At 40.1% G+C, this 11242-nt stretch overlaps 1 pseudogene; it reads right to left on the bottom strand.

Moving 5' to 3' along the window:
• Positions 1-9984: 9984 nt before the first annotated feature.
• On the bottom strand, positions 9985-10102 carry LOC124561568 (annotated as a pseudogene).
• Between the last annotated feature and the right edge of the window lie 1140 nt (positions 10103-11242).

Here is an 11242-nt window from a genome sequence, read left to right as displayed (position 1 = left end):
CAGTTCAGATGAGTGTAAGGTAATACCAACAGCAGCCGAAAATGGTATCACTGGAGTAGGATTCGTTATGAATAGGAAGGTAGGGTAGAGAGTGTGTTACTGTGAACAGTTCAGTAACAGGATTGTTCTAATCAGACAGGATTGTTCTAATCTGACAGCAAACCAACACCGACAGCAATAGTTCAGGTGTATATGCGAATGTTGCAAGGAGACGATGAAAAGGTAGAGAAAGTGTATACTGAACGGGTAATTCGGCACGTAAACGGAGGTAAAAATCTATTACTCAAGGGGAACTGGAATGCGGTTGTGGGGGAAGAAGAAAGGGTTACGGGAGAATATGGGCGTGGTAGTAGGAACGAAAGAGGAGAAAGACTAATCGAGTTCTTCAATAAATTTCAGATGACTATAGCGAATACTCTGTTCACGAATCACAAGAGGAGGGAGTATAATTGGAAAGGATCGATAGGAAAGACTTCGATTAGATTACATCGTGGTCAGACAGAGATTCCGAAATCAGATACTGGATTGTAAGACGTACCAAGGGGCAGATATAGTCTAGATCACAATTTGGTAATGATGAAGAGTAGGCTGAAGTTAAGAGATTAGCCACGAAGAATCAATATACAAAGAATTGTGATACGTAAGTACTAAGGAATGAAGACACGTGCTTGAAGTTCTCTAAAGCTATAGATACTGCGATAATGGATAGCTCAGTAGGTAGTTCAGTTGAAGAGGAATGGTCATCTCTAAAAAGGACAATCTCACAAGTTGGAAAGAAAAACGTAGGTACAAGGAAGGTAACTGCGAAGAAACGATGGGTAACAGAAGAAATACATCAGTTGATTGACGAAAGAAGGAAGTACGAAAATAGACAGGGAAATTCAAGAATACTGAAACCCAAGTCACTTAGGAACGAAATAAACAGAAGGTGCACGGGAGCTAAGGTGAAATGGCTGCAAGAAATATGTGAATAAATCGAAAAAGAAATGACTTTCGGAGGGACTAACTCAATATGCAGAAAAGTCAAAACAACTTTCGGCGGTAACATTAAGAGTGCAATGGGAATTCCACTGTTAAATGCAGAGGAGAGAGCCGATAGGTGGAAAGAGCACATAGTGGGCCTCTATGAGAGGGAGGACTTTTCTCATGTGACAGAAGAAGAAACGGGAGCCGTTAGGGAACAGAAAAGGGATCCTGTATTAGAATCAAAATTTAGAAGTGCTTTGGAAGACTTGAAATCAAATAAGGCAGAAGGCGTAGATAACATTCTATCGGGATTTCTGAAATCATTGGGAGAACTTCCAACAAAAAGATTATTCACGTTGGTGTGTAGAATGTATAAGACTGGCAATATAGCATCTGACTTCCGAATACAATTCCCAAGATTGCAAGAGCAGACAATTACCAGAATTATCGCACAGCCAGTTTAACAGCTCATGCATCGGAGTTGTTGACAGAAGAAACCGAAAAGGAAATTGAGTATTTGTTATATGATGATCAGTTTGGCTTTAGGAAAGAACGGGGCTGGAGAGGCAGTCCTGACGTTGCGGTTGATAGTGGAAGCAAGATTGAAGAAACACGAGACACGCTCATAGCATTAGTCGACCTGGAAAAAGCATTCGACAATGTAAAGTGGTGCAAGATGTTAGAAAGCCTGAGAAAAATAGGGGTAAGCTACGTGGAAAGACGGGCAATATATAATATTTACAGGAACCAAGAAGAACAAGTAAAAGTGGAAGACCAAGAAAGAAGTGCACGAATTAAAAAGGGTGTAAGCCAGGCACGTAGTCTTTCGCCTTTACTGTTCAGTCTATACGTTGTTAAAGTCCGCCTGCTTGGCTGGGTGGTAACATGCTTACCTCCCATGCACTGGGCCCGGGTTCGATTAGCGGCCGGGTTGGAGATTTTCTCTGCTCGTGGACTGGGTGTTGTGTTGTCCTCATCATCATTTCATCCTCATCGTCGGCTGCAAGTCGCCCAATGTCGCCGACTGAAGTAAGACTTTCGCTTGGCGGCCTATCCCGAATGGGACATCCCGGCCAAGAATGCCATACGATCATTTCATTTCGTATGCAAAAAAAAAAAAAAAAAAAAAAAAAAAAAAAAAAAAAAAAAAAAAAAAAAAACATTGTTTCGATGAATTCTAGCCTGTCAACTCTTTTTAGTAATTTTGCATGTTGTTATTCCATTTTAGGTCGCTCTGGATGGTTGATCTGAGCTATTTTACGGTAGTTACTGTTTCCATTGTTAGGAGAAGTGAAAGTAAAGCTGTGAGGACGGGTCATGAGTCGTGCTTGGGTAACTCAGTCGGTCGAGCACTTGCCAACGAAAGGCAAAGGTCCCGAGTTCGAGCCTCGGCCTAGCTCACAGTTTCAATCTGCCAGGAAGTTTCATATGAATGCACACTCTGCTGCAGAGTGAAAACTTCATCCTGGACTGCTTCCATTGATTTGTTGCCCCTGGGTAGTCTTACAGTAGTGGATTTCTTCTCATGTTTATGTGCAATACGTTTCACTGAAGATCACGGTCAACTGCCAGTCACTGCGCCAACTTAAAGTCTGGTCCCAACGCCATTGCGCTAGTATGAACGTCAAATTTGCGAAGGAGATCCTAGAAGTTTGTATCACTAGACTATTCATCGCAAGGCAAGGGTTAACACACAATGTAGATCTTGCTCTATTGGGAGATAGCTATAATCGAGTTTCCAGTTTAAGTAGTGAAAGTAAGATGATCTACTAACAAGACTAAAAATCATGGGTATACTATAGCAATAGATTAAGAGGGGCAGTAACCTTTTAGGTAGTAACAGAGACAATAGTCTGGATGACTGAATGACCTTGTATTGCAACATTAGCGAAATTGACCTTACAATGTTGGTACTACGAATGGCTGCAAACAATGATAAACCACACCCGTTATCTTTGTCCGAGAACATGCAGTTGTACTGTAGGGTTTAATAAAAAAGGTTTACTCCTGGATAAAATATCTGGAGCTAAATTAGCCCCCCATTCGCATCTCTTGGCAGGTACAACTGAGGATATTGTTGTCATAGAGAAAAACAAATATGGTGTGGCGCTGGTTGACCTGTGGAGTGTTAGATCTGCAAAACAGGTAGGTAGGCTATAGATCTTCAAAACCGAATCGGATAGGTTGAAGTTGGATATAGTGTGAATTAATGAAGTGTGATAAGAGAACAGGATTCAGGGTATGGTGAATGTAGGTTTATTAACATAAAATAAAAAAATAGTTAGGAAAGCGTGTAAATAATGATGAATATGCATAAATTAATGTGAACAACATAGTAGACGCATTATCATAGGCAAGACAGATACACAGCCATGATTTGCTACGGTAGTACAGGTATATATATCTACTAGCTACGTAGATGAAGAGATTGGAAAAGCATGTATGATGAAGGTAAAAATTTTATTCTAATAGGACACTGGAAATTTTATAAGGGACTGGAATTCAGTAGTAGGAAAAGGAAGAGCTGGAATAATAGTGGATTAATACAGACTGGGGCTAAGGAATGAAACGCAACTACGCTTTCTGGAATTTTGCTTTGGGTATAATTTAATCGTAACACTTGGTTGAAGGATCATCAAAGAATATTTTACACGTGGAAACGACCAAGAGACACCAGAACGTTTCAGTCAGATTTTATAATGGAAATAGAGAAAAGAATGCCGACTGAAATGGATGGAAATATGCGGTATGAGACTAACGTTTTGCTTTGAGAGACAAAATTGTGAAGTCAGCAGAGGAAAAATTAGACGTAAAGGAAAGTACCATTAGGAATCGTCGGATAATACACGAAATATTAAATTTAAGTGGTACAAGGAGATAGCGCAAAAGTTAAGCAAATGAAGAAGGTGAAGTGGAGCATAGACGTCTAAAAAATGTGTCTGACAAGAAATTCGACGATTCAAAATAAAAATAGATAGAAATATAAAGAAATAATAAGCCACCAGTTGCACACAAGAAATTTACGAGAGTTGCCCAGAAAGTAATTCACCACATATTTTTCCTCAACAATCTTTATTGAACATAATGAGAATTACACACACTAAAGAATGGTGTTTTATCTACATACCCTATTTCTCCACGTGCTCTCCATCCCATTCTATGGATTTTCTCCGGCGCAAAACAAGGGCGTGTATGCCCTGTCGGTACCAATCCTTGTCCTGGTGGTGGAGCCAGTGCTTCACTGTGTGAATCACCTCCTCATCATCCTCAGAATGTCTTCCACGAATCGAATCCTTTAATGAATGACAACATCAGCTAGCTGCAACGTGTAAGGTGTGACAGCCGATGATAGTCTCCCCGACCGCTGCAAATCGTGGAGCTCCGTCGAACCGCCTTCTGGTGACCTCACCCTCCGTGCCCATTGACTAACTGTACTTCCATCGACAGCAGGTGCTCCATTGACTGTGCACAAGCGTTTGTGAATACTCCCTTCAGTTTCTTTCTCTGCAGTGAGAAGTTCAATGACGACACATTGCTTGTAACGTACATCAACTACAGACGCCATTTTGGAATGTCCTGCAGCTATGCTGTCTGTCGGAACTGACGGAAACTTCGCGCGCTCATTCAGGAGACTTCAAATAATAAATACGTAACGTTTAGCATTCGTAGCTTTGTTTTCGGCTGAGAAAAAAGAATGCAGTGCATTACTTTCTGGGCAACCCTTGTCATTTCTATGCCGGTTTTGGGCTCTTAGAACTCTTCTTCAAGAGATTACACCTGTCGCATTATTTGCGAGCATCATCAATATCATGGTCATGTGGTTCATAGTGCCTGTACAAAATCATTATAAAGATGCGAAACAACAAGTGCAGACATCATGCCAGAATAGGAGCTGCCATTTTGAAGAAGGTCACTAAGTGCCCGAAACCGGCAAAGAAATTAAATTTCTTTTACGCAATTGGTTGCTTATTATTTCGTTATACACGACTACATTTGCTGAGGGTGGATAAAACAGTAAATATAGATAGAAATGTACTGCAAAAGATTAATAGTTTGCTTTGAGAGACAGAATTGTGAAGTAAGCACAGGAATATTCAAGGACGTGAACGAACATGAGATGGCGGATGCAATACTGCTACAAGAACTTCACAGAATATTGAAAGATCTAAGCTGAAACGTTGAAACGAAGTATGTGAAGCAGACAACCTTCCCTCCTAACTGTTGAGATTCTTGCGAGAACCACTGATGACAAAACTGTTGTTCCAGTTGCTGTGAGGGGTGTATGAGTAGTATATGAGACAAGCGAAAAGCCTCCCTCAGACTTTAAGGAGAATGTAGTGATCTGAAAGTCAAAGTAGGAAGGTGCAGAAAGGTGTTACTTTCACCAAACAATTAATTTAATATGTCACGGTTACAAAATAATAACACAAATTATGCACAGAAAAGTGGATGGGCTGCTGGAAGCCGAGCGCGGGCGGGAGTGCCCGAGTTTTGGAAAAGTTTAGGAATACGTGAGACATTAGTAACCCTACAACTTACGTTAGAAGGTAGCTGAAATGAGTGAAACCTACATTTATAGCATTTCTATATTTAGAAAAGGCTTCTAATAATATTGACTGTAATATAATCTACGAAATTCCGAATTTGTCAGAGATAAAATAAAAAGGACCGAAAGCTATTCTAAAATTGCCAAATTTAGTATCATATACATGAATTTAAGCGTTAGTATGACTTTACCGGAACAATTTATCTTGAGTGCAACGATACGTAAAAATGAAACGTTGATGTTAAACAGTGCAGAGAAGAGGAGAACAGAATGTTTTTAAGTGTGGTGTTACAGAAGAATGTTAGACATTACCTGGTTATATTGGATGACTGATGAGGGCAAACGTGTCTAGATGGGAAGAAATTAAATGTACTGCACAACTTGACTAAAAGGAGGGACCGAATGAAAGGACACATCGTTAACCATCAATGAACAGTCAATTTGGTAATGGAGGGCTTAGTGAGGAATAAAAATTGTAGAGGTGGTCAAACGCTTGACGACAGTAAGCAGCTGCAAGTAGACGTAGGTCGGTGCAGTTTTGCAGAGATGAAGAGGCTTGCGAGGATAGACCAGTGCCGAACCAGTCTTCAGAATAAAGATGACTACAAAAACACTACCGCCATAAAAGACCCTTTGCACTTTGCCTCACTTCCTTTAAGGTACAAACGAGCAGACTGGATGGTCACTCATGAAGTAAAATGTTTTACAGAACCATACGCTGCTCTCACGACACTGACATCCTAGTAAACGATGCAGAAGTCATCCAAGCAAACAGTGCTACAATGCTGTGTAGATACTCACAGTAGCAACGCTTGCGTGAAACAAACCACACCAGGATGCCCGTACCACATACGGTCACAGACAAAATTGACCTCTCTTTCTTAAAGCATTAGGAACGAACAGTAAGTATTTTTACTTCAAAGTGAAATTTCAGGAGGCCAATAACTGCAATTAAGAACAAGACATTTATTATCATGGCCGTAACCCAGTCACAATATTCACGGACAGACGAAGAGTTTCCGCCAGTAACAGCGGCAGTGAACCCACACAGGCCGGATACTGGGAACACAACAACCTCGCCCACAAATTTTCATTCCACTGGCCATACGTCAGAGAAGAAACATAACAACTCCGCAGAGAACAAACTCCGCCTAGGCTGCACAGTCTATCGTGCTCCCTTCGCTGTCGCCGCATTCTTTCTCTTGTAATGCCTCCATATAAATATGTATAAACCAAATTCATAAGATTAACTGACAGTGACTATGTTGGAGTTCGTTGCTATAAATTAAAGAAAACAAGATAACATAAAATGTCCCTTCTCTGGCACTATCCGCTATAGTATTCTGTATTTCTTTCTTTATGTTTCTTGGTAGCAAGATCGTTCGTTTTGTATAGTGGCTAGAAGACTTTTCAAAAATTATACTTTCAATGTAGTCATCAGCTGTTTCGGTCAGATAACAGCTTCTTGTTTTTATGCAAGACTACGAATATGTTCCCGTCGGGTTTTTTAGTTCAAATCATCCCATTATGCCGGCCAGGATGGCCGAGCGGCTCTAGGCGCTACTGTCTGGAACCGCGCGACCACTACGGTCGCAGGTTCGAATCCTGCCTTGGGCATGGATGTGTATGTTGTCTTTAGGTTAGTTAGGTTTAAGTAGTTCTAAGTCTAGGGGACTGATGACCTTAGATGTTAAGTCCCATAGTGCTCAGAGCCATTTGAACCATCTCATTATGCAATTTTCGTGTGGTTTAGTTTCCTGTTCGACGTGGATGTTACGACTTCAAATATCAGATAAACAAATATGTTTCAGAAAATAAGGACAGTCAGTTTCAAAATAAAAATAATAATAATACAAAGAGGTCAAAATGGAGAAAATGGAGATGTTCGAAAAAAGAGGAAGACCTTGAACAATTCAGACAACAAAGAAAAGAAACATAAAAAATAATCCGGAAAATCAAAAGGAACTTTGAAAATTGTCAGCTTATTGAAATAGAAGAAAATTTCACCAAAAATAATTCTAGAAATTTTTACCAAACTTTTAAACACATACTTAAAGGATATCAGGCACCAAGTATTTGTTTCGAAGATGAAAATGGCAAAATAGGATTAAATAATAAAGAAAATTGTGAAATTTTAGCAATTTTTTTTGAAAAGTTGTTAAACTGTCCAGATCCAACAGTTAAATTAGAATTTCCAGTGACACCTCAAAATCTAGAGGAAGATTTCCCGCCAACAGAGCTAGAAATTCATGAAGCCATCAAAACACTCAAAAACAATAAAGCAAATGGTGAAGACTCCATTACAGCAAAATTATTGAAGTGGTCAGAACCAAAAATCATAAAGGATCTACAGCTGCTTTTTGAGAACATTTGGAAAACTGAAAAGATTCCAGTTGAATGGAAAACAGCATTAATCCACCCGATACATGAAAAGGGAGACAAACAAAATGTCAGTAATTACAGAGGAGTGTCGCTTCTGCTAGTGGCATATAAAATGTTATCAAAATTCTCCTCAGCAGAGTGGTAGATACTTTAGACAAACAACTAGGAGAATATCAGGGTGGTTTTCGAAAGGGAAGATCCTGTGCAGAACAAATTCGCCATAGAATGTTAACCAGCAAACCAATACTAGTGTCATTTATAGATTTCAAGAAAGCATTTGATTGTGTAGACAGAGAAACGATAGATAAGGTCATTAGAGAATTTGGTGTTAAATCAAAAGTAGCAAACATAATTCGTGAAACACTAACAGGTACAGTATCTAAAGTCAAATTTATGGGAGGAGTATCTCAGCCTTTTGAAATAAAAACTGGTGTTAGACAAGGTAAACCTTTACTGTTTAACTGTTTTCTAAAAAAAAATTGTAATGATCTGGAACTCGGAGCTAAAAAATCACAAAATTGAACCAATAACTCTGGGAAGGAAAACAAATGGAATTAAGGTAAACTGCTTGGCTTTTGAGGATGATTTCGCAATACTTTCAGAAAACCTGACAGAAGCAGTTACTCAAATAAACATTCTGGAAAAATTAGCAAACAGTACTGGTCTCAAAATCTTACAAATAGGTAAAATAGAGCGAGTAAATAAATTTAAATATCTTGGAGAAACTATACAACAGAATGGACTAGAAAAATCTGCAATAGATGTAAGAATTAACAAAATGGAAAGCGCATATGGTTTGACCAAAAATATTTACAACAAGAAATGTATATCTAGAAAAACAAAACTAAAACACTACACCACAGTGGTACGACCAGAATGTTTATATGGATCTGAATGCCAAACGATGAACTATAAGATAGACAAACTAGAGGTACTGGAAAGAAGGATTATTAGAAAAATAATGGGTGCAATGAAAACTGCAGATGGTTGGAAAATAAGAAGTAATGAGGAGATCTACAAAAATATAGAGAAAATATCTGAAGTAACGGCCAAACGAAGATTAACCTTTTTTGGACATCTCTACCGAATGGATGGAAATAGACTAACAAAACAAATACTCCTATATTTCTGGAAGAGGAAGTCGACAATAGCAGGAATTTCAGAAAAAAAAAGATCTTGAAAGAAACAACATCAAAGAATCAGAAATAGCGGAAAGAAACCGTTTTAAAAACAAAATACTAAATTTGAAAGGCTTTCAAAGCAGAAGAAATAAAATATCGAGAACAACATGGACAGAAGAAAGGAAGAGACTTCATGGGGAGAAAATGAGGGAATACTGGAAAAATAGGAAACAACAACGAAGGAAGAAGAGGAACTGAAGTTGTTAACGTGATCCTAGTTGGTCAATACGATTATAAACAATAATAATAAGTTTCAGGAGTGCTCCAGTGCAGACTGATAGGCCCGCTGTCTCTATATACACAAATGATTTGGCGCACAGGATGAGCAACAAGCATTCGGGAGGACGACGGTTCAATCCCGTCTCCGGCCATCCTGATTTAGGTTTTCCGTGATTTCCCTAAATCGCCTCAGGCAAATGCCGGGATGGTTCCTTTGACAGGGCACGGCCGATTTCCTTCCCCATCCTTCGCTCACCCGAGCTTGCGCTCCGTCTCTAATGACCTCGTTGTCGACGGGACGTTAAACACTAATCTCCTCCAATGAGCAACAATCTCGGCTGTTACCTGATGATGTTGTAGAGTACGGGAAGGTATCGTCGTTGATTGACCGTAGGAGGATACAAGAGGACTTAAATAAAATTTCTGACTGGTGTCATGAATGGTATCTAGGTGTAAATGTAGAAAAACATAACTCAATGCAGATGTGTACCACTCCGTCTTCAGGCCACGAGTGGCCTACCGGGACCATCCGACCGCCTTGTCATCCTCAGTGGAGGATGCGGATAGGAGCGGCGTGGGGTCAGCACACCGCTCCCCCGGTTGTTATGATGGTATTCTTGACCGAAGCCGCTACTATTCGGTCGAGTAGCTCCTCAATTGGCATCACGAGGCTGAGTGCACCCCGAAATATGGCAACAGCGCATGGCGGCCCGGATGGTCACCCATCCAAGTGCCGACCACGCCCGACAGCGCTTAACTTCGGTGATCTCACGGGACCCGGTGTAGCCACTGCGGCAAGGCCGTTGCCCAATGCAGATGTGTAGGAAAAGCAAATCCGTAATGTTAGAATACGACATTAGTAGTGCGTTGCTTGACATAGCCACGTTCATTAAATATCTAGGTGTAAATCTGTTAAGTGATATGAAAGGGAACGGACATTTAAGGACTGTAGCAGCAGGGAAAGCGAATTGTTGACTACGGTTTATTGGTAGAATTTTACGAAAGTGCGGTTCATTTGTAAAGCAGGCCGCATATGGGACACTATTGGAACTCGAGTATTTGGGATCCCCGTCAGGTCAGATATTCGAACATCGCGCACGTATTAAGGAGGTGCCCCGTGGACTCAAATGGAAATCCCTGAAAGAGAGCTGACGTTCTTTTCGAGGAACACTATTGAGAAAATTGAGAGAACCGGCATTTGAAGCTGACTGCAGTACGATTATACACCCACAAATGGACCACGAAGATAAGAAATGAGAAATTAGCGTTTGTACGGAGGCATGTACGAGTAGACAGCTATTTTTTCCGAAAAGATCATACGAACACAGTGAGGTGGTAGTACAATACTTTATTTATACAGCCAACTTCAGTCGGCTGACCATCACCAGGTTCCTATGTACCAAATAAAATAATACATTAAGTTATATTACGGGATTAAGCTATCACGAATCTTTTAACTGATTAAAGTGTTAGCAACAATGGAGGAAAAGACATCACTACTTACCATAAAGATGAGGCGTCAAGTTGCAGACAGGTACAATTAAAATACACTTATATAAAGCCTTCGGCCACAGCCTTCATCAATGAATGAGACACACACACACACACACACACACACACGCACGCACCCAAGCACACCTCACGCACACATGACCGCCAACTACAGCTTCTCGCGCCGGAATGTCTTTTAACTTTGCCTACCTGCAACGTGACGTGCCTTCTTTACGATAAGTAGCAAACTGTCTTTTACTAATAATAAATGAAAAGCACCAGTTTGCTTTTGTTCTACAATATTATTTTTATTGCTAACCGGTTTTCGGCTTACAAGGCCATCTTCAGGCATTTACTGAGTATTATCACCAAAGAAGTTAAATGTTAGCAGACAACATTGGAAGAGAAGTAACACATCTAGAGTGAATTGTTAATACTCCTACCGGGTGTTTCCATT

This window comes from Schistocerca americana, chromosome 1 (genome assembly GCF_021461395.2).
Source record: "Schistocerca americana isolate TAMUIC-IGC-003095 chromosome 1, iqSchAmer2.1, whole genome shotgun sequence".
NCBI classification, from domain to species: domain Eukaryota; kingdom Metazoa; phylum Arthropoda; class Insecta; order Orthoptera; family Acrididae; genus Schistocerca; species Schistocerca americana.
The sequence above is the reverse complement of the archived record's forward strand: the minus strand, read 5'-3'. Positions and strand labels throughout refer to the sequence as shown.